Source organism: Tyto alba, unplaced genomic scaffold, assembly GCF_018691265.1.
Source record: "Tyto alba isolate M040663 unplaced genomic scaffold, T.alba_DEE_v4.0 Super-Scaffold_27, whole genome shotgun sequence".
NCBI classification, from domain to species: Eukaryota; Metazoa; Chordata; class Aves; order Strigiformes; family Tytonidae; genus Tyto; species Tyto alba.
The window spans coordinates 16019004-16040244 of NW_024881301.1; the positions used below are offsets into that span (position 1 = coordinate 16019004).

A 21241-nucleotide genomic window follows, 5' to 3' on the forward strand; every position below is an offset into this window, starting at 1 on the left:
AAGAAAAAATGTAATACTAAAAAAAGGAGTGCGTGTGTGAGAGAAATATGGACTCAAAAATATACATGTAACTGTAAAAATATTTGTTTATGATTTCTACCTGACATTTATAACTGCATAATTTGTCTTACCAGTATGTTAGTATAACAGGACTCAATTTTTTAAAAGATGCCAAAGACTAGTGGCATACAGTATTAAAAATATAACATAAAAAAACCCAAATATTAATTACACTCCAGTACAGCCATTATAACTGTTCACTTAATTTGGTTTGCAAGTTAGAAAACATTAATAAAAATCCTATTTTGAAAAAAAAAAAAAATCAACATTTTTCTCAAATAAGCAAGACTTTTAAGGTTATATTCTTTCATAGACATAGTTCTTTATGCCTATTCAGCATACTTATTTGCAAGCAGTTGAACTGTGATTTGTAAAAAAATTATGCAAAAGATACTGTAAATAGCAAAAGAGAGTTTAACTAAAGTGTTTAATGTTTAACTAAGTTGTTCTACATTATATATTCAGGCTTTCTATTTCCAGTAAAAGAAAAAGATTGTGTAAATTTAAGTTGAGTATTTTATGCCAGAAGAAAGTGTCATATTAACAGCAGTGGCAATGGACTTTTTATGGAGTTTCAAGAAGAGCAGGGATGGGGGCCATGCTGGAGGCTGGTAAGTGAAAACACTAGAGAGACCTCTGGGCTGTCAGGAAGATCAGAAGAGAGTCTGAGAGTTGACGTCATGAGGACAAAGCTACATGTCAGGATGGCTGAAGAAAATTAAGAGAAAAAAGATACAGGGAAGCAGTAAAAAAAATCTGATCATTGACTGATTTCAGGAGTCACCTAAGAGTATAATTGCTGATTCAAATAGTAAGGCAGAATTAAATAAGATTTCTAAAGATCTGAAGGAATGCTGCAAATAAACACATATAGTCTAACAGCCTCTTCCCCTTTCCCAAATGTATGTGTTAACAGTGAAATGACGTACCTGTGAACCAGAAGAGCCTTGAACACACAGAGTATGTTAAGTCTCCTGTTTTGACATGGAGATAGTATCCCATATCAAGTCTGACTAAGCACCACACCAATTTAAAAGATGTTGTGAAATTTTTGGGCCCAGTAATTCTGGAACAAAGTGAAATGATTGATCTGTTTGCTCAGAAGACATTGTTTTGGATTCTTTTCTGGCTCAGAGATATTTCATAAAGTACTGTTAACTAAGCTCAGGGAAAGAAAAATAATTTTTAAAAAATCACTAAGGTTTTTTTTCACAACTCAGTGTTAAGTAGTTTTCAAATGCAAACTCAGTATTACAGAATGACAGAAGGATTGAAATTCAAAAAGACCTCTGGAGGTTATCTGGTCCAACCTCCCTGCTCAAACAGAGACACCTGGAGTCAGCTGCCCTGGCCCACATCCAGGTGTTTTTTGAATATCTCCAATGTGGGACACCACACATTCTCTGGGGAACCTGAGCCAGTGCTCTCTTACCCTCACAGTAAAAAAGTGTGTCCTGATGTTCGGAGGGAATCTCCTCTGTTTCCACATGTGCTCAGTGCCTCTGGTCCTGTCACTGGGCACCACTGAATTCAATATCGCTTTGCCTTCTTTGCAACTTCTCCCTTCAGGTGTTAGTACACACCGATAAGATCCTCCCTCTGAGCCTTCTTTTCTCTGGGCTAACCAGTCCCAGCTCTCTCGGTCTTTCCTCACAGGAGAGATGCTCTAGTCCCTTCATCATCTTAGTGGAGCTTTGCTGGACTCTTTCCAGTATGTCCAGGTCTTGCTTGTACTGGGGAGCCTAAAACTAGACACAGCACTCCAGGTGTGGCCTCACACAGTGCTGAGTAGAGGAGAAGGATCATCTCCCTCCACCTGCTGGCAATACTTCCCTAATGCAGCCCAGGATACTGTTAGGATACTGGTTGTTTTTTTTTTTGTTTGTTTTTTTTTTTTTTTTTGTTTTTGTTTTGTTTTGTTTTTGTTTTTTTTGTTTGTTTGTTTGTTTGTTTGTTTGTTTGTTTGTTTGTTTGTTTGTTTTTGTTTTTTTTTGCCACCAGGACACAGGGCTGCCTCATGTTCAACTTGATATCCACCAGGAGCCCCAGGTACTTTTCTGAAAAGTTGCCTTCCAGTTGGTCAGTCCCAGTGTATATTGGTGCTGCCAGTACCACTTCACCAGCATATACTGGGGGAGGTTGTTCCTTCCCAGGTGCGGGACTTTGTAATTCCCTATGCTGAACTGCATGAGATTCCTGTCAGCAGTTTCTCTAGTCTGTTGAGGTTCTTTCTGGATGGCAGCACCACCTTTTGACACATCAGCCACCCTTCCCAGTTTTGTGTCACCCACAGACTTGCTGACGGTATACTATGTGCCGTCATCCAAATCATTAATGAAGATGTTGAAGAGGACTGGCCCCAGTGTTGACGCCTGGCATACACACCTAGTTACTGGCCTTCAACTAGACTTCGTGCCACTGATCACGACTCCCTGGGCCTTTGTGCAACTCCCTCAGCCAGTTTTCAAGCCACTCCACTGTCTGCTCATCCAGCCCATACTTTTGGGAGTGTGGCTGTGGGGCCTTTGTGTTGGGGATCACCAGGCGGGAGCAGGCGGGTGTCGGTTGGCGGGTGGTGAGCAGCTGTATTGTACATTACCCGCTGATACTGCTGTCAGCGTGTTGTTCTGTTACTGTTTTTAAACTGTTTTTATCTCAACACGCAAGTCTCCCTTTGCACCTCCGATTTCCTCCCCGTTCCCAAGTGGGGGGAGGGTGGGTGAGCGGCTGTGTGGCGTTTAGCTGCTGACCAGGCTCAAACAACACCCTCGGAAAAGTGTACTGAAATATACCTAAAATACAGGCAACACTTTCTCTAAACTCCTAGGGTGAAACACTGAAATGAACAAAAAAAGGCAGTGACAGCAAGAGTGCTTTGGTTTCTCTTGGTACTTTTACCCACCTTCAGTGAAGATGGGAGCTCACTTGTCACTTGAGAATACTTTGTGAATACCCTCCTATGTTGTTTCTGACAGACTGTAGTTCCACAACACCAAGTTGCCCTCAAGTGGTTTGGTTGAGCTCTATATTACTTTTCTGCCAGAGTTCCAAAGTGATTGCATCTCTTCCCAGAGTTTTATCACTATGAATTTTCTATACACCTTCTGAGAGGTGTAATTTCCCATCTGAATATATCTAGGATGTGTGTCCTAACTGAAGAACTTCCCAGACGGAAAAAGCAAAAATTCACATCTTAATAATCATGTAAAGCTCAACTGCACAGCTGTATAGCAGTAAACAGTTATTCAAGTGTTACCTGTGCAGGATTTGTCTGCACACCAAATATGTTGGGTTTGGCTGCTTGGTTTGTTGGTAAGACTGTTCTTTTCTAGATAGGTCTACCATCTCTTCATTGATCTACACACAGATTTGAGTGCTACATATAATAATAGATATCCTCAGCTGTACCATGCAGATGCAAAGAGTTTCATGAGTGTATGAATTTTGGAGTCTGTCTTGTTTTTAATGGTTGATTTAAGTTGTACTCTTTTCCATATAATACCGTAATTTCAACGAGTCAGTTTCTAATGTGGAAATGTATGCCAGAAATAGTGACCACAGAAGCAGGAGTACATAGCAGAAGTTGGCAGCTCTAATCCTGCTTATTTCAGGAAATTAGAAAGCTTGATACTAGTATGCATAGTATGAATAACTCACCTTAGTACAAAGTTAATTGCTTATGTCTTCTGCTTAGAAAATGGCATATGGTCATTGACCTTAACAAGAACTAATGTGAAAGGACATATAACAAAAAAAAAAAAAATGGTGCAGAAATCAGATATATGTCTTATTTATATTCTGCATTTAGTTTCTTCTGCTTCCCTACACTGCATCCTTGTCTTCCCAGCATGTACTGAAGAGACTGGCATGTGTTGTATACAGCAGATGGACATGACGTGGCATACACAGATTCTCAGCACAGTTCTGGCACACACACTTTCTGCTGAATTTGTTAGTTAGCAAGGACTCCAGCAGCAGCGGTTTCACAGAAAATGTTGTTCACTGTCACTATATTAAAAATAATTAGGCCAGGATGAATCAATGAAATCAGATAAATGAATCAACCTTAGATCAAGCAAGATGAATACTTTTTATATGTATTTCCACACTTTATTTCGGTTTTGTTTTAACTGGAAGATATGTTATTAAATGGAAGAAATCCAGTTCTCATCCTGAATCCTCTACTAAGGTACTTATCCAAGAACTTACTCTCTTTGGAAACAACTGTTGTAGCCCTGGTAAATTTTGCCCATGTTGGGAGGGCAGTCCCAAACAAATAGTATCTGCAAATTCCAGTGGTACATGCAAAGAACTTTTCTCGTTGTATCTTGTCTGTTCTGAGGACTTTTTTGTTTGTTGTTTTTTTTCTTCAGTGTAGTCTAGGCCTATGTGATTCATCTTGGTAGACCTTATATTCCTTTCTTGGACGCAGTAAAAGTACTGATTTTAAATCTTAGACTATGTTTTTTCTTGGCATTGCTGATACTGTCACAAATATAATAATAAAGTTTGATCATATACATACCTAGATAATAGGTAGATACTAAAAGGGTTCCTTGATTTATCCCATCATTTCTGCTGTCCAACTAGCTGGCCAGAGTGGCACAGAATAAAAAGGCTTCTTTCTTAAAGAATGCTAAAACATTTTGTTATTTCTAATGTTATTTGAAGGGTGGAAAGAATTAAATGTGGAGAGAAAAGGAAGGAATTATATGTCTTCTCATCATGTCTTTCCTACTTGCATGCTCTAATGGTCATCTAAATTTCTCTCAAAAGATTGTAAAGTTTGTTTGTTGATAGACAAAGGTGATACCTGATATTAAGATTTCATCATTGAGTCCAATATACCCTTGTGTGTAACTCTTCATTTGCAACATGCCAGGTTTCAACCCTCCATTTGAGACTACTATACTGATAATTGTCCAGATGATTGTCAGCCATGTAGGGTCTTCCGGACAGTAACAGATAATAAGAGATCATGTTCATGGCTTTTCCTTTAAAGCCTGTGATTTATTAAAAATATGCTAAATTAGATTGTTCTGGCCCTTGTTGAATAATATCTCCTCATTAACTATATACATTTCAGCTTTAATTTCATACTGAATACCAATGGTTCAAAAGCAAACAAAGAAAATTACAATGCAAGTACCTTGAATTTAGGGCTAAAGGTAAGCATTCCAGCATTTCAGCACTAAAATTATTGCTATTAGTAGCTGTCATTTCTATAGTTCCTCAGGGGTCTTTCTTTGACTTCTCTAGTTAATACCACTGCAGGTTTATTACCTGGAGTACTACTGATTACTTTACAGGGGAAAGAGTATTTAGTGCAACTGATACTCTCTTCTGTTCTCCCATGACAGGATTATATTTGTAGTTCTTATTGGAAGTTGACCTACTGACCTCACTGTTATTTATGCACAGCATGTGCTGTTACCTATGTAAAGATCTGCTGGAAGGTCTTGTTCTTTATCATGTAAAATAACAAATGAAAAAAACCACTGCATAGACTTGTCTTTGTGGAGCTTTCTTGTACTTTAATTCTGTACATACAGGTATCTCAGGATTTGACCTGATATTTTTTTCATTATGTTGAGGATACTTTCCCTGTTGGAATACATATATTCAATATGTTTCTTTTTTACAGAAAAAAATGGGTAAGAACCACATTTGCATTAGAACACTGATTATAAAAGTTAATTTCTGAGAACAAACAGCCTCAAGTATTTTAGTTCTATATTTGTGAAGACAAATTTGTTCTTTTTTAGATGACTCTACACTTAAACGATTTGCCAATGTTTTGCCTTCTTGTTCACCCCTATCTTGTGTGAAATTATAAGCTGTCATAGTATTAGCTATATATTTCTAATATTAAGGTCTGTTCATTTGTCACTGATTACCAGGCTGCCCGTATGTAAAGTTACACAAAAGAAATTGCATTGATTTACACTAGCAGAATGAGTTACATCTCACCTAAATTAACATGGTCATTGAAAACACATTAGCACAAAGACCAAAAGGTGAAAGTGGCTAGTTTAGTAAGACTTACTAAAGCAATAATTTGATCTGCAGTCCTAAACTTAGCCTGACTAAATGACTGTAGTAAACTAATCTCTATAGTTAATAGGACATCTTATCATTACCCAGATCACTTTGCTTTTTACTGTATTTACTGTATTTATTTGTTTTTACTGTATTTACTTTATTTATAAAGCAAATCTTTGTCTTTTTTTCATTACCTTTTCTCATTTTTCATTCTTCTTTCTCTTTGGCAGAATGAAAAAGAGCACCACATGTGAGGTAACTCACACTTTGTCAGTTTGTTCCTTACAAATCTTTTTCTGGGTCTGGATTGCACAGCAGCATTTCGGGGACTATTGCAATGGAACTAGTAGTTACAGTTGCCACAGTCTTATGATGTTAACTATGTCAGCTGGTGTACAACTAAACTACTGATGCAGTTCTGTTCCTTAACAATGTATTCAGAGTTTAAAGAACACTTTGTGAAGAAGATTTATGCCTTATGACAAAGTACACCATCTTTTCCAAGGAGTTCTGTAAGCATAACTAAGTGTAGAAGCATTAAAGATAAAGAAAAATACAGCTAGCTGGTCCCAAGTGTAATAACAGTTACATCTCTCAAGAAATAGATTACCCACATGATGTGGCAGACTATGGGAAATGAATAGGGGAAAATATATATCAGTAAATCAACAGAAGTTCAAATGGCATTATTCTGCATGTCTAGCTGAAAGGAAATTCAGAGTAGTAGCTGTCACTATCCTTTACTCACCCTTATTTCCAGCTGGTGCCAAAGTGATCCTTAGTTGTTTTTATGTTTTTTAACATGAAAGCGGTTCATCTTCTGGCAGGAGAATGACTTAGTGAAAAGGTAAATATTATTAAGGATAGGATGATAGAGCAGTTTTATTCCTACTCTGCAAGAGACTTCCCATGTGACCTTGTACAAATGCCTTAACTGTTCCATGTCTCAGTGTATCTATTAAATTCTTATCTGTGATCTACATATGACTATGAGAAATTAATATCGTCAAGATTGCTAATGTCATCCACAGTTAAGTTCCCCTTCAATAAGCACATATTTACAGCTCTTCTGTTTTTCCATTTTTCTTGTTAATTTGTTAATTTCTTATTAAAATTTTGTAATTTATTCATACATGATTAAAAATTTTTTCAAAAAGTGTTTTGATCAACCTTGGAGAATGTCTGTTGAACTACAGTTTTTATTTGTAAGGTTTTGACAGTTATAGCTCATGGTGACCTGTGCAACCTTCATTGATTAGTCTTTTGGGGAGTAATATATACTTGTTCTGGTTTTAGACCATTTACAACCATTATCTTGTCTATATCTTTGAAAAGAATATCAAAAATTTCACCTTTCTTGCCTGTGGTAAAAATCTATGTTTCTAAATAGTTATTTTTTGTAACCTGTGAGAATATTGCCTCCCTTTTCCATTTGAAACTAACCTGCTGCAACTTTTTAATTAAAAGCAGAGACAATGGGTCTATACCTCATTTTATGTAACACAAAGTAATACCACTGATTTTACTATAACTATAGAAATATTGAGTTGCTGGAGATCTAGAAAAAAATCCATTTATGTAATTCAAAATAACTATGCAAAACAATACAGAGAAAACAACATTTTCCATAAGAAATATTTTATGAATATCAGTAATCTGATACACACTTACCATTTCAGATGGAAAAAAAAAAAAAAAGAAAAAAATCCTTGCTCTTAAGAATCAGTTTTTTGAGTCATCTCTGCAGAAATTATTTAAAAGTATCAGTGAATGATCCCAACAGACTAAGGAAACTTTTCACTAGTTTGCTCATGCTTACTGCTTAATAAAGAATGCCTGGGAACTGCCGAACACTTCAGTACATCCCTTGTCAAAAAAAAAAGAATGTAATGGTATCATCTTGTCAGAAACCAGCTGTGCCAGTTGTGTGTACATGTTAAAGCTTCCGATGTTTTGAACTTTGACCTCTAAGTTAGATTCTTAACATATTTGATTCTATGATCTTTCTGAGACAATACTGCAGATATTCTGACTTTGGCAAAATGGTGTCGTCAGAATTTTCCTCTCACTAAGTGGCCTCAGCATGTCAGTTGTATCCTGAAGGTAATACATTGGCTCCCTGTCAAATATCAAATTGATTTTCAAATTGCTTTGATGGCTTATAAGACAGTGCAGTTTGAGAAGAGTGTATTTATCAGAATTGCTTTCTCTGCATGAGGCCAGTCTCTCTTTGAGATCATAAAAAGCAAGTAAATTGTCAATTCTGAAATGTACAGTAGGGTAAAAACTTGAGAACACATATTTAGCTGTTTTACAACTCAAATATGTAATTGATTCTCTGACCAGGGTCTGTAATGTGACTTAATCCACTCATATTTATATATCATTTCAAACACTTGTAAATGATGACCAGTATTTGTTTGTCTCCATGCAATGATCTAGACCAGGACATAGGATCTGACCTTGCAACACACTTTTAAGGGAAGAAATCTAGTTTGAAGGACACCTCGTAGCTGAAAAGTAAAGGACAGGCTGCTGTATGTGCTGCAACTGCTACGCTTAATGTTGACCTCTGAATGTGTAGAGGACTTTATATCATGTCAGTAGGAAAGGTATGCCATATTGAGTTCTTTATATATGTTCAAAACACTGTATTTGCAGGTGTTGAGCCCACAGCAGATGATCCTGTTCTAAATAATCTCATTTTGGTATCCTTCAACTCACAGGCTTAATGTCAAAGCCAATAAATTTAACTCTTAATCACATTTGAGTTAGGGACTGAGCAAATAAAACTCCTTTACTGCTTCAAAAAATACCCAAATAGAAGTCTTCTTTATTATTTAATTTTAACATTGCAGTAGGAGCTGAAAACCAACTGGCCTTGATTCTGTTGTGATAGAAGTTGTTGGTCATATAATAAAAGATAAAAACTAAACTTCTGAATTCTGAAGGAATTTCCAAAAGCTAAAGGCATTTTCAAAGCATATTTCTCCCTTTCAATGGGCAAAGAGTGTAAGCAAGGGATCTGTCAAGCCTTCTATCAAATGAGTCATTTGCTCTCAGTTTTAGATATGAGAGGTCCTCAGATTTTTTCAACAGTAGTAATGAAATTCTGTGGCCAATATTACTTTTCATTCATCTCTATCTATTAATGGTCACTGATATTTAATATATTTTGTCTACGAAATTTATGCCCATAAATTGAATAGGTTTATAAAATGATAACAAAACACTAACTGTCCTTACTTTCCAACAGATATTTATGAAATTAACAGAGCATGCTTAGACATGAAGAACTGATGATGTCTATTGCCTAAAGGAATATGGAGTGAGTTAGAGAGATATGAAATAGAAAACCAGAGGTAAAGTTATAGTTTGTTTGGATATGCGTTTGAATGTCTTTCCTATATTAGCATCCACCTCTAGTCTACTTTCATTCTCATGGTGCTGTTATTCAGGCAACCCCCAGAATGTACAAAATGACATGTATTTATTCTGTCTTTATTATAACTCATCTTTTGTGTGTGTGTGTGTGTGTGTGTGTGTGATAAAACATATTTTTTTCAAAATTCAAGTATTTTTAAAATTTTTATCCCTAACTACACTAACACTTTATTTTTTGAAAATAACTCTCACCAATGGTAAATCACCAGCACCATGTTTTCTAAGGAATCTTAGAAATCTCTGTAGAAAATATGCCATGTTATTTTATAATATGAAAAGCATATAATATGCAAAGCATGAAAGCAAAGAGCATTGCCAATAAAAATTGCCTGTTTGTAGATAAGTGAGAGTTAAATAGTGAGACCTGCATGAAATAAAAAATATTTTCACATACTGAAAAAAAACCCCAAACTTTAAAGGAATTATAATATTCAATCTAATTAATCTAATCTACTACAATATAATTTAATCTAATATTTTTACAAGGATACATTCTGGTTTGTTCTCTTTCTGACTGTCCTAAACTATACAGAAGGTTTTGAGGAATACAATTTGCCTGTTTTCCTCTTACATACTTTTGTTTCATGAAAATAATTTGTAAACTCTGATTATGTATTTTTATAATAGTTAACAGAATAAGTTGCTGGTCTCAGATGAAGGAGCTCAATAATTATAACAAATATATTTCAACCTTTCAAAATAAAGATCTTACTGGCAATGTAAAATTACTTTTAAATTATATTATTTATTTTTAATAATAAATAAAAATGCTTATGCTGGCATTTTTAATATGACTATCATTCTCCTTCATTAAAGTTATTTGAAGTGCTTTGAACTTTAATAAGACAGGGTGACTGCTATTTCAATGAAATTGGACTGTATGTTTTCTTAACAAGCTTCTTTAAGTTAAGACAAAAAAAAAACCTATAAGGTAATTTCAATTCAAATATTAGAAAAACATTTCAATTCGATAAAAATAGAAATAAGTAGTTTTCACAACTTAAGTAAAAATATATGAAAAGCTTAAAGTTTTGTTTTCTTAACTGAATTTTCTTACATGTAAAATATTTTAAAAGTGTGATTCATGTTCTTTGATTGTGACAGGTATTTTGTCTTTGCTTTCAAAAAGACAAAGATATGTCTTGTAGTAAGATATCTGTGGCATACAACAAATTTTATTTGATAAATACAGAATTCCTCATTTCTATACAAGTATTTCATCCTGAATATGGCAGATGTAGCCCATGCAGTCTTAAGTAGAACCTATTTATTTATTCAAGACAATTTCAGTCAGTTCCATCTGATCCATATATGATGTTATCACATAAGCAGGTTAAATGGAAGTCAGGCAACTTATTATGTAATGGTGTGCACATCGTCCTGGTGGGCACACAGGTCAAGTATACAGAGAGCAAAGGGTAAAAATAATAATGTTCACTTATAGTGCTACAAAGCTATTACTAAACTTTATTAACAGACTGACCCCTGTACTTCAACTTCATTGTTTAATTTGGACAAATCATGTAGTCGTAACCTTAGAAAAAGCTTCTGTATTCTTATTCTATATATAAGTCTTCATGGTGAACATTCATTAATTCCATTTTTGAAAAATATTATTTGTAGGTTGTTTTATTTAAATTTGTTCAATTAACATTCCTGTTAGGAACAGTAGTTGCAAAAATCAAATCAGAATGACTAAATATGCATATCTTTTGTAATACACTAGAAAACAACAACAACACGTTCTGGACGTGTTATTGCTGTACCTATGCAATTTGTTCCATTTAAAATAATTAAGCTGTGGCATTTTTATTTCATAAAACCACAAAGAACTCTCAGCAGAGATTAGTCTCTTCATAGAGAATGTGCAAACATATAAACAGAGGAAATTATTCATACTCCTTGGACACCATATATGATGGATAGCATGTACCCAACCTCATAGACAAACGAACTCACAAAGTAACAAAAGGACATGCCTAAGTTCATAGAACATATGCCTTAAAATAAGACCTATAGTAGTGTTCCAAGCTCCAGCATGCAGTTTCATGCCACACAGTGAGGAGACTTTGGACCTATCTTGGTTTCTGTAGAAAACAAAAGGGAGCTACTGCCACTTAGATAGATGATCAGGACTTTTATAAGGTTGTTGAGATCTATCTTCTGTGTGCTAGAAAATCAGTAAATCTGCTGACTCAGCCAGGAATAGGATCCAGATTTATAGACTCACTGCCCTTACCTTCTAAACTATGGTGTGACATCCATGCAAGATACTACAAAATGATATTTTCTTTAGTATAGATTGTAGCCTATGGGCTCAGAAGTTCATTTCTGCAACCTACTGAGGTATCTGATAAGATCCTTGTTCCCCTTAACTAGCTTTGGTTTCTGTGAAAATTGAAGGTACTCAATATTTTGCAAGAGCAAGACTAGAAAGATAGGCCTCTAGGCTATAACTTCACATGACATAGATCAGCATCATACCAGTAGAACTGTACTGATTTATATCTGATGAATTACAGTCTTATAAAAGTTCCTAACCAGTTAGTAGGTATTTCTTAAATTTAATGAAAAATTGTCAGATTTGAATATCTATAATTTATTCTGATAAAGTATGTTTTGGAGAAGATAGTTTAGTATAGTCACCTACATTCTTTATTTATACTTCAGCATCTATTCCCTCAACAGCATTGAAGTTCATTTGAAAAAATACATTGAATTCTTGAATTTTTTGCCCTTGGACATCACTGATTTATTATTTCTTCTTGTTTTTTCAACTACAATAGGACTTCTACCAGTAGGACCTGAAAATATCTTAACAAGAAGATTTATTTTTCTTCCAAAAATATATTTTCCAAGCTGTTACCTCATAGATATCAAAAATAATTGTACCTTCTGAGATGAGGCCATTTTCTTAAAATGCCAAACTTTAGTGAAGAATTAAGATACGCTATTTAAGCATATCTGTTGTCATATCTGTTTTCAGTAATACTATAACCCATATTTATATTTGACTAGAATTTGGTCAAGGTGTTGAAGCTGGGCCTCAGTCAGTGTAACATATACTTCTATAGAATGCCTAAAGAAAACAGGCTACAAAACCTCTGATTTCCAAAATGTGTATAATTAATTAATTCTACAGATTCATATCTGCTTTTTTAGTGTTTGTTTTGGTTTGTCAGGGTTTTTTACATAGGAAACCTCTTTAACACATACCACAGGAATAGCTAATGAATAATATGCTGTGGAAAGGACACAAATGGATTCTCCGAAGAAATACTAGGTAACTGGTAACCACAGTAAATTAACATCAACCAGCACTTATCTGGAGAGTTGCTCATTACAGGAAAGATTAATCCTCTGTCCCTTGGCTTGATTTCAAAATCTCAGCACAAAGATTTATAGAAGAATCTGTGTGTGCATGCAGAGAGAATCCTACACTCCAAATAGCTTATCCTCAGACTGTGATGAAGAGGAAATACAATCAGTGAAATCTAGAGAGCTCTGGATGAGGAGGAAACCATCCCTACAGCACAGGAAAAGGTGGAAGAACCATCAGTGCCCTCATGGAACCGCAGTCCTCGGCCCTGTTGTCTATTTAACAAAGCACTCAGAGGGCTGGTCCAATATAGCCTGTTTTGCTGAACTTCTTGATACAACAGCCCAGTGAAAGGAGAAGAGGAGGGGAGCTAAGGCTTTTTTTAGCTGTTCTGACTATTCTTGAGTGTTGAAAGATGAAATTTTTTTTAATTGATTTTTAAATGTTTTCTCAAAAGCTTCCTTGACTATTGAGTTAATTTTCTTAAAGGTACAACTGAAAGTGCTTTTGAAAGGAACACAAAAAGCCCAGAAATAGACTTTTCTGCAATACATTTCAATTAGAAAAAAATTGCTTTATTTATGTTGCTTTGTTGCTTGTTTTTTTTTTTTTTTTGACCACATGTATCAAGCTCTAGATGTACAATCCTACTTTGCACATTTTCTCACAGCTCTCTGTTTGACAAGTACCAAAACACTTTTGTCCATCATTTCTTAATGACACAAAACAGCACAAGCTATGTTTCAAGTTAAGATAATAACACAAAAGATGCCAACATAAAGATTGTCAGAAAAATATTATGCAGCTAGCACTGCAATTACAAGAAAGTTTGTTTTCATAAGCAATTTTCCCTAGCCTCAGAAGGGTTAAAACACTGTCAGGAGTTCATAAGCTAAATGTAGGAAATTGTTTCAAAGGAGTTGGAAGTGAATAAACCTTTTAAAATACACTGGTTATTAATAAATAAGCCACATTATTATTATTATTATTATTATTATTATTATTATTATTATTATTATTATTATTATTATTATTATTATTATTATTATTATTATTGTTTTTATTATTATTTATTATTGTTATTATTATTGTTATTATTATTGTTATTATTGTTATTATTGTTGTTATTATTATTATTATCTCTCTGACATACAATCTTTCCCAGTCTGGGACCCACAGTGGTAAAAGACATAGTAAGAAAAATTGCCAGCTTCCCTTTTGCACTGATAGACTTTTTCAGTGTTTCTTCATCGTGACAGAGGTGTTTAAAAGCTCAAGAAGAGACCCTCATTGTGAGATGGGGTCTAGAAAGGGATACAAGGAGTCAGGATGGCTCAGTCAGGAAGACATTACAAGACATTGAGAAGACTCTAATTTTATGGCACACCATGTTCCATGAACAACTCCAACCTCCAAAGCAATCCAGAAGGAGGAGTGTGTGTGGATTGTTTAATGCTTCAGAAATCCTCTTGCTGAAAGGTTTTACATTTTGTTCTGTACCTGTTAATCTGAACTAGAGTAGTCTTACTGAACCATCTCACCATCTGAATATGAAATGTATACTTCTGAAGGAATGATTCCCACTATAATTACGTATTCTGCAGCAAAAGAGCCATGAAGTAGCAATATGATATTAATAGTCTTACATATAACTATTTCAGATTGCAGAAAAGGACTATACTGATACTCCTCAGAAAATGTTTCAAAAATAGTTCTACATATTTATCTTCAGAGAGATAATTTATCCAGGCTTTTATATTGTTTTACAATGTTTATTTCTTTAAATATTTAAATAAATTTCTACTTTACAAAATAGAAGAAAATTAATTGCACTATAATTTACACAAAAATGTTTCTGGGTTCTGTTTCTGTGTCCCTTCTCTTGAAAGAAATCTTTAAAGTCCCAAGAAATACTCATTTGCTTCAACTGTCTGTAATTAAAATATAAAAATAGCTAAAAATACCCCATTACCACAAAAATAAGAAAGCATTGAATTTCAGACACTGAACAGCATGGATGAGTAGAAGAAAATATGGTATACATTTTGAATTTATTCTCAGTAAATCTCATGCTTTGTAGAAGTGTTAAAATAAATTAGTAGTATATTAAATTATTGTTTGAAAATACTCAATAGCAAATATTCAAATGATTTCTGTTCCTATAAAAATAAAACTACAAAAATATCACAAAACATGTTTCTGGTGTCAGCAATTATTATACAAACAACAACAACAACAAACAAACAAACAAACAAACAAACAAAAAAACAAAACAAAACAGAAAGATAACGTAGCTACACTTTCTCTGTTTAGTCAAAATTTTGTCCTTATACCCCTACAAAAACATTAGGGATGCCTACATAATTAAGAAGAAGATAGACAATTTTTGTGGTAAAGGATTTATTCCTCAGAAAATACTACATATATGTATATGTGAATCAACCCTAACAATATATGATTATTATTTTTCCCAGCCTTAGCTGGACATCATCTGCTCATTAATTCATATTAACAAATGGGAGTTCATGGTGTTATGTTTGAGTATGACATATCTAGGACATTTTTGAAAACTATAGTATTATCAACATTGTAGGTATATGTTAAGTGCTAAGAAGGTTGAACTTCCTCATTTCAGGGATAGCATAGGTCATAAATCTTCCTAGATAACAAAAAGTAAGATTTTTTGGGATACGTATGCTCATTTTTGCTGTCTTTCTCCCATCACAGATTATTGAAATATGTGGTAACAAAAGATGCAACTCTAGTTTCATGTAATCTGGTAACAGATTTTCTCTTGACTTAGGTGGGATGGTTTCTATGACACATATAATGAATTAATTTAATATATAATAAATTACAAACCTTCTACTGCAGCTGCTTCAGGTACATTAAAATATAACCACAATACACTTTCTGTTTCTTGGACTTAGATTAGTTTTAGATGCATTCTGAAATCTTGAAATGTAACTGCTATTTTTCCCACTGTAGCAGCAGATGTCTGTCAGACTGTCATGGTTTGAGCCTGGTCGGCAGCCAACTACCACGCAGCCACTCTCTCTCCCTTTTCTTCCAGAAATAAGAAGGGACAGAGAGCCAGGCTTGGGGTTCAAGATAGGACTGGGATGGGGAAAAATCCCCCTTTATTGTCACGAACAAAAGGCAGACTCACTAGGGGAAGAAAAAAAAAAGAACATACATTTATTACAGACACTAACAACACTTAACAGAGTAGGACAGTGAGAAGCATTGTCACATCCTGAGAACACCTTCCCCCCACCCCTCCCGTCTTCCCGGGATCAGCTCTGCTCCCGATATCTCTACCTCCTTCCAGCAGCACCGGGGCAGGGAATGGGGGGGTGCAGTCAGTGCTGCTGCTTCTTCCATCTTCTGTGGGGGGAACTTCTGGAACCTCTCCCCCTGCTCCATCATTGTCCCCCTCTCACAGGAGACAGTCGTCCACAAACTTTCTCCGACGTGAGTTCCTCCCATGGGCCGCAGTGTTCCCCACACTGCTCCGTCGTGGGTCACTAAATTCCTCTGACTGGATTCTCTCCCATGGCTGCAGCCCTTCCCAAGCTGCTCCGGCGTGGGACACGCCCGCATGCTGCAATTCTCCCAGTGCTGAATTACAACACCGGGGCCTACCTTTTCCCACAAGACCTTGGCATTCTTTGGGCACAGCACTTTGATCAGCCAAGTAAAAAAAAAACACAGGCCACATATCAATATCTGCTCCACCGCAGATCTTCATGGGTGGCAGGGGGGGCTGCCCTGCCGTCTCACCACAGGATACAGGGGGGTCTCTGCTCTGGCACACCTCCCCCCTCCTTTCTTCCTCTGTTCCTCCACTGACCTTGGTGTTCACGCAGCTGCCACAACACCTCCTCACAAGTTCCACTGCTCCTCACCACATCCCTTCTTAAATACATTACCGCAGAGGCGCAGCTGATGGGCTCAGATTCCAAACAGAAGTGGAGCTGACTTGGAGCTGGGGCAGCTTCGAGAAGCTTCTCACAGGGGGCCGCCCCTATAGCCCCCTCCCCTGCCACCAAAAAAAACCCACCACTCACTCAACGCAGGAAAGACATTTCGCAGCTTCCTGCATCTGTAGTCCTGAGTAAACAGCCTTGGTCTCTGATGCAATTTCTGGGGAAGATCAGTTGCCTTGAAGCAGAAGAAACAAAGGCCAGTCCCTTTACCCAAAGAACAATCTGTAAACAGAGGAAAACCCTAAACAAAGTTAAGAAACAGGTTAGATCAGGTTAACAAATAGATACACAAGCAAACTGGACACCTGTAAATCCATGGGCCTGGCAGGATGCACCCATAAGGGCTGAGAGAATTGGCTGATGTAATTTCATGGCACTTTCAATAAGCTTTGAATGATCAGGATGAATGGAAGAGGTTCTTAATAAGTCAAGGCTCAAGTTCTGAGATGCCTAAAAATGCCTATATTGGCTTATCCAGTATGGTTTATTAATATACTTAACAATACATGAGGTCTTGTTCATGTTATTCTGGATGGGGGTTTCTTATGTAAGCTTATAGTTTAGCTAGTCTGGAATGGGATATCTAATTTTAACTTGTTGCTGAAGATCCTAAGATCCTGAAAGTAAGTGTGGATTTCATAAAGCCATGCAAATTTATACCATTTAAGATGATAGTCCATTGGCACTAAACCCCTGCTTTCCTCATGTTTCTATATCCTGCTGAGTGAAGGTTAACTTGTCATTGTCTGGATCATTAACTTTTTTGAGAGAGATTTTTGGATGCTCTCATACATAAATTTACATGGCAAGATGAACTTCTTCTCTCCATAGCTAGACATTTCAGAATCTCCCAAGGATAGCATTTGGGACTCAGCATTTTGATTAGCAGATATTTTTTTCAGAATGTACTTTCTAAATGGCCCTGGAATACTATTACTGAGGTAGATGGATGATGGATGCATGAGATAAATAGAGAAGGAAAAGTTCTCTTTGTTTTCTTCTTGAAAAGGTTCACATTCCCCAAAGACAAATTTGTTCAACATACGTGGAATGACTATTTGATAAGATGTCTAACAGCCTACAACTAACTTCCTTTTTTTTTAGTAATTTTTGAAAGACAAGTGTAATGAATAAAAGAATAAAGTCCTACCACAGCTATTTTGTTTGTATTCAAATAATATTACAGAAACTCAATGCAGCTGCATACTGTCATAAATTTTCCACTGGTAACCAGCATTTCACCTACTTTATCCTACCATTGTCTGCTGTCTTGTAAACTGTAACAGCACTATGCATCTGCATCCACACACACCAGCTTTTTGACAACAATTAAAATTGGCATGTAGAAGCATTTTGAGATGAAATCTTATAATTGACAGACTGAGACACTAGCCAAAGGGGTATACGTTTGGGTAATCCCTGGGCTGAAACACTGCTGGTCTGTCAGCCTCTGAAATTATTGGCAATCTCATAACCCATATCTAGCAGCTGAGAGGAAGCTGTGCCAACCAGTGGCAGGCTTCAATAGGTTTAGAAAAGCCGTCAGTGTAATTGTCATCTTTAACACTGAAAAGTGCTCAGATGCCATTGTGATAAGTGTGATAGAAACTGTAAATAGAAAAGAGCCAGCAGAGTCTTGGAAAAGTCATTCTGAGCTTACCATCCCCCACTGCTTTGAACTGCCTGCAAACAGAAGGTTTAAAACAACAGACAAGTAACACATCCCATCAAGTCCAAAGCATTATGAGAATGACCTTGGTGAATTGCTCTGATTCCCTGTGCTACACCGCATCGTGTAACAGGGAGGAGGCCAAGAGGTGGCAGAAGTTCGCTGGATCAGATGGCTACAGGATGGGACTGTCTCCCTGTTCCTGACACTGGAAGAGCCAAGAAGCAAAACATGCAGATAAACACTTACTGCAGTGTTTTGAGCTGTTGGTATTGCTCTTTATTCTGGGGAGGACAAAATATCCTTCATATTCTCAATGTTTTAGGTACTTCAGTACAAAGTCCTTCAAACCAGCACAGAAATATTAAAGCTGTTCAAGACGTGCTGCATAGTGTGAGGCTGATAAGATTTTTTAGGGTGTTATTTTTTAACAACAATCAAACCAACCAACCCAACACCTCTGTGGCTTTTTCATTGTACTAAGATGGTTACATGTTGATAGATGGAAAATAATTACTTAACCATCACCCAAAAGCCTGTAAGCTAGGGTAGGATATTAGAAAAAGTCTGGATAAATATGAACTCATTTCATTGTCCAGTGATATAGTACTAAATAGAATAAAGAGAAAAGAGAACTGTGGGAAAGGTTTTCTGTAGCAAAGTATCTGGAAGTTGTCTTTGTGTATTAACTATGTATTTAAAACAGCCAAATTGGAAACACAGCAAGAGGACTAATTCTGAGTTGTTGATAAAGTAATTGCTTTCCTGCTATTTCCAAATAATAAAACACACACACACACACTTGTACACACACAGAGGAACATCATTATCTGTCAAACAGATTATGCATAATGCTTGTCAGTTTTGCTTGCTCTAGTGCTTTACATGCAGCGAGGCAAACAGTCACATTACATGGAATGTCGTTATAGGTAAAACATCATTACTATTTGCTTGGTTTATAGTGTGGGGATTTTTTCAAGCTAAGGGATGAGATTTCATTTACCATGTATACCATAATAGTCAGCACAAATGTGCTAAATGCAATTGAGGTTTTTTTTTTTTAGCATTTTTGAAGTGGCACCTACAACTCACTGAAAATAAAAATTCAGGGCAATTTTATATGTATCCTTCTCATTGTGCTTTTCAACTAAGGATTATGGGCCCATATCAGTAAAGATAAATAGGCACTTGCTTTGACACCATTGGCCTGTATGTACCCAGTCCCCATTCAAATATTGCACATCTGTTGCAAACCTAACTTTGGAAAGCATTTGAGTCTCCTGCATGACATTTGCCTAGGTACCTGCCACTCTGCTTCCAGGCAAGCTTGGCATTTGTATCTCAGGCTCAGGAAGGGGTTTGTTCTTACAGTGGGTCCACTCACATCTGCTGAATCTGGCTCTACCCAAACTGCAGCAGGAGCTAATATTTCCTTTTACAGAGACCTGTTAGGCCTGTTCAAAGAGCTGTGGTTTAATGGAAGAGGCCAGTTTTTAAAGACTGTTCAGCCCAACTGGGAACCAAGCTGTGCCGAATTTGTTGCTCAGGCAGTTCAAATAGCCTCTATAAAAGTGTCATAAACATCAAGGCAAAGGGACCTAAATGGCAGGAGGAAGAGTCCTCAGAAGGAAATTAGGTGTTTCCATGAAGTGATGTTAGAGATTCCTTGGAGCAGAATGAGAACAAGGCAAGGGTGATCCCCCCACCTGAAGGTGAGACTCCTCTGTCTGAGGCACCACAGGGCTGTGTTTGTGAAGACCCTGATCTGCCATGCATCATGTCAACGCCTTGCTCCCCACTCCCTTGTGTGAGAGCCTGCTGGCGTGCTGGCGCAGTTCAGGAGACCACACAGCTTGACAATCTGGCCGTGAGTTGGGTCTGGCAAGCATCATCTTTGCATAAGTCCAACCAGCGTTAGAGCCTAGAGGAGGATCCCTCAAGTGTTAAATCTGCACACGGTCTTTGCATATACTTGTTTTGAAGCAGCAGAATATGCTGAAGTGATCCTCAGATCAGAAGCTGGGCTTTTCCTTTCCTATCCTGCAAATTAGGGGGGGAAACTGAGACAGTGATGTTTATTATTTAAGAAAAATAACAAAGAAGAGCACATTTTTTTATTAGATTCCTGTACAGGATTCTATCTTCATTAAAATACCTAATAAATTACTTACAAATTCTCATTGCTAAAATACATTAAAAAAAAATATAAAGTGTACCTTTTTAGAGTATATTCTGCTCCACTAAGAGAAGGATGAACAAAGAGCACTTGAAACACAGGCAAGACTTCAGCACAGGAAATACCCTGAACTGTTACTAAGATTGCAGATAACAGCAGGGACTTTTTAGATGTTTGGTAAGAAGAGTGAAGCTTTTCCTTTCTACGCATAATGTTCTGCCATGTATTTACACAGTAAATGGAGGTGAATCAATGCATTATTAAAACATCTTATTCATAAAATAACAATTTAGAAACATCTGCTTACACATCCTCATGCATGATGCACTCTTTGGCTACTTGTGGAGATAAAGCACATGTGAAATAGCATCAGTAGTGTTCCCATATTTTACTGACTTACATAAACAATATAATATAATTTGTTGCTGCGTAACACTGAAATTACTCTAATGTAACCCCAAATAAACATGTTCCTTTCTGAGTTTCTTTAAGATTATAGTTAATATATACTTCATGCAAATAAGGCTAATGAGATTCACTAG

At 36.3% G+C, this 21241-nt stretch overlaps 1 long non-coding RNA gene across 1 annotated transcript; it reads left to right on the forward strand.

Moving 5' to 3' along the window:
• Window positions 1–1712: 1712 nt before the first annotated feature.
• LOC122153953 lies at window positions 1713–20422 on the forward strand. The gene is made up of 3 exons (XR_006165810.1): window positions 1713–1913; window positions 4837–4839; window positions 20410–20422. It is a non-coding gene; the product is annotated as an uncharacterized LOC122153953 (long non-coding RNA).
• Window positions 20423–21241: the final 819 nt, after the last annotated feature.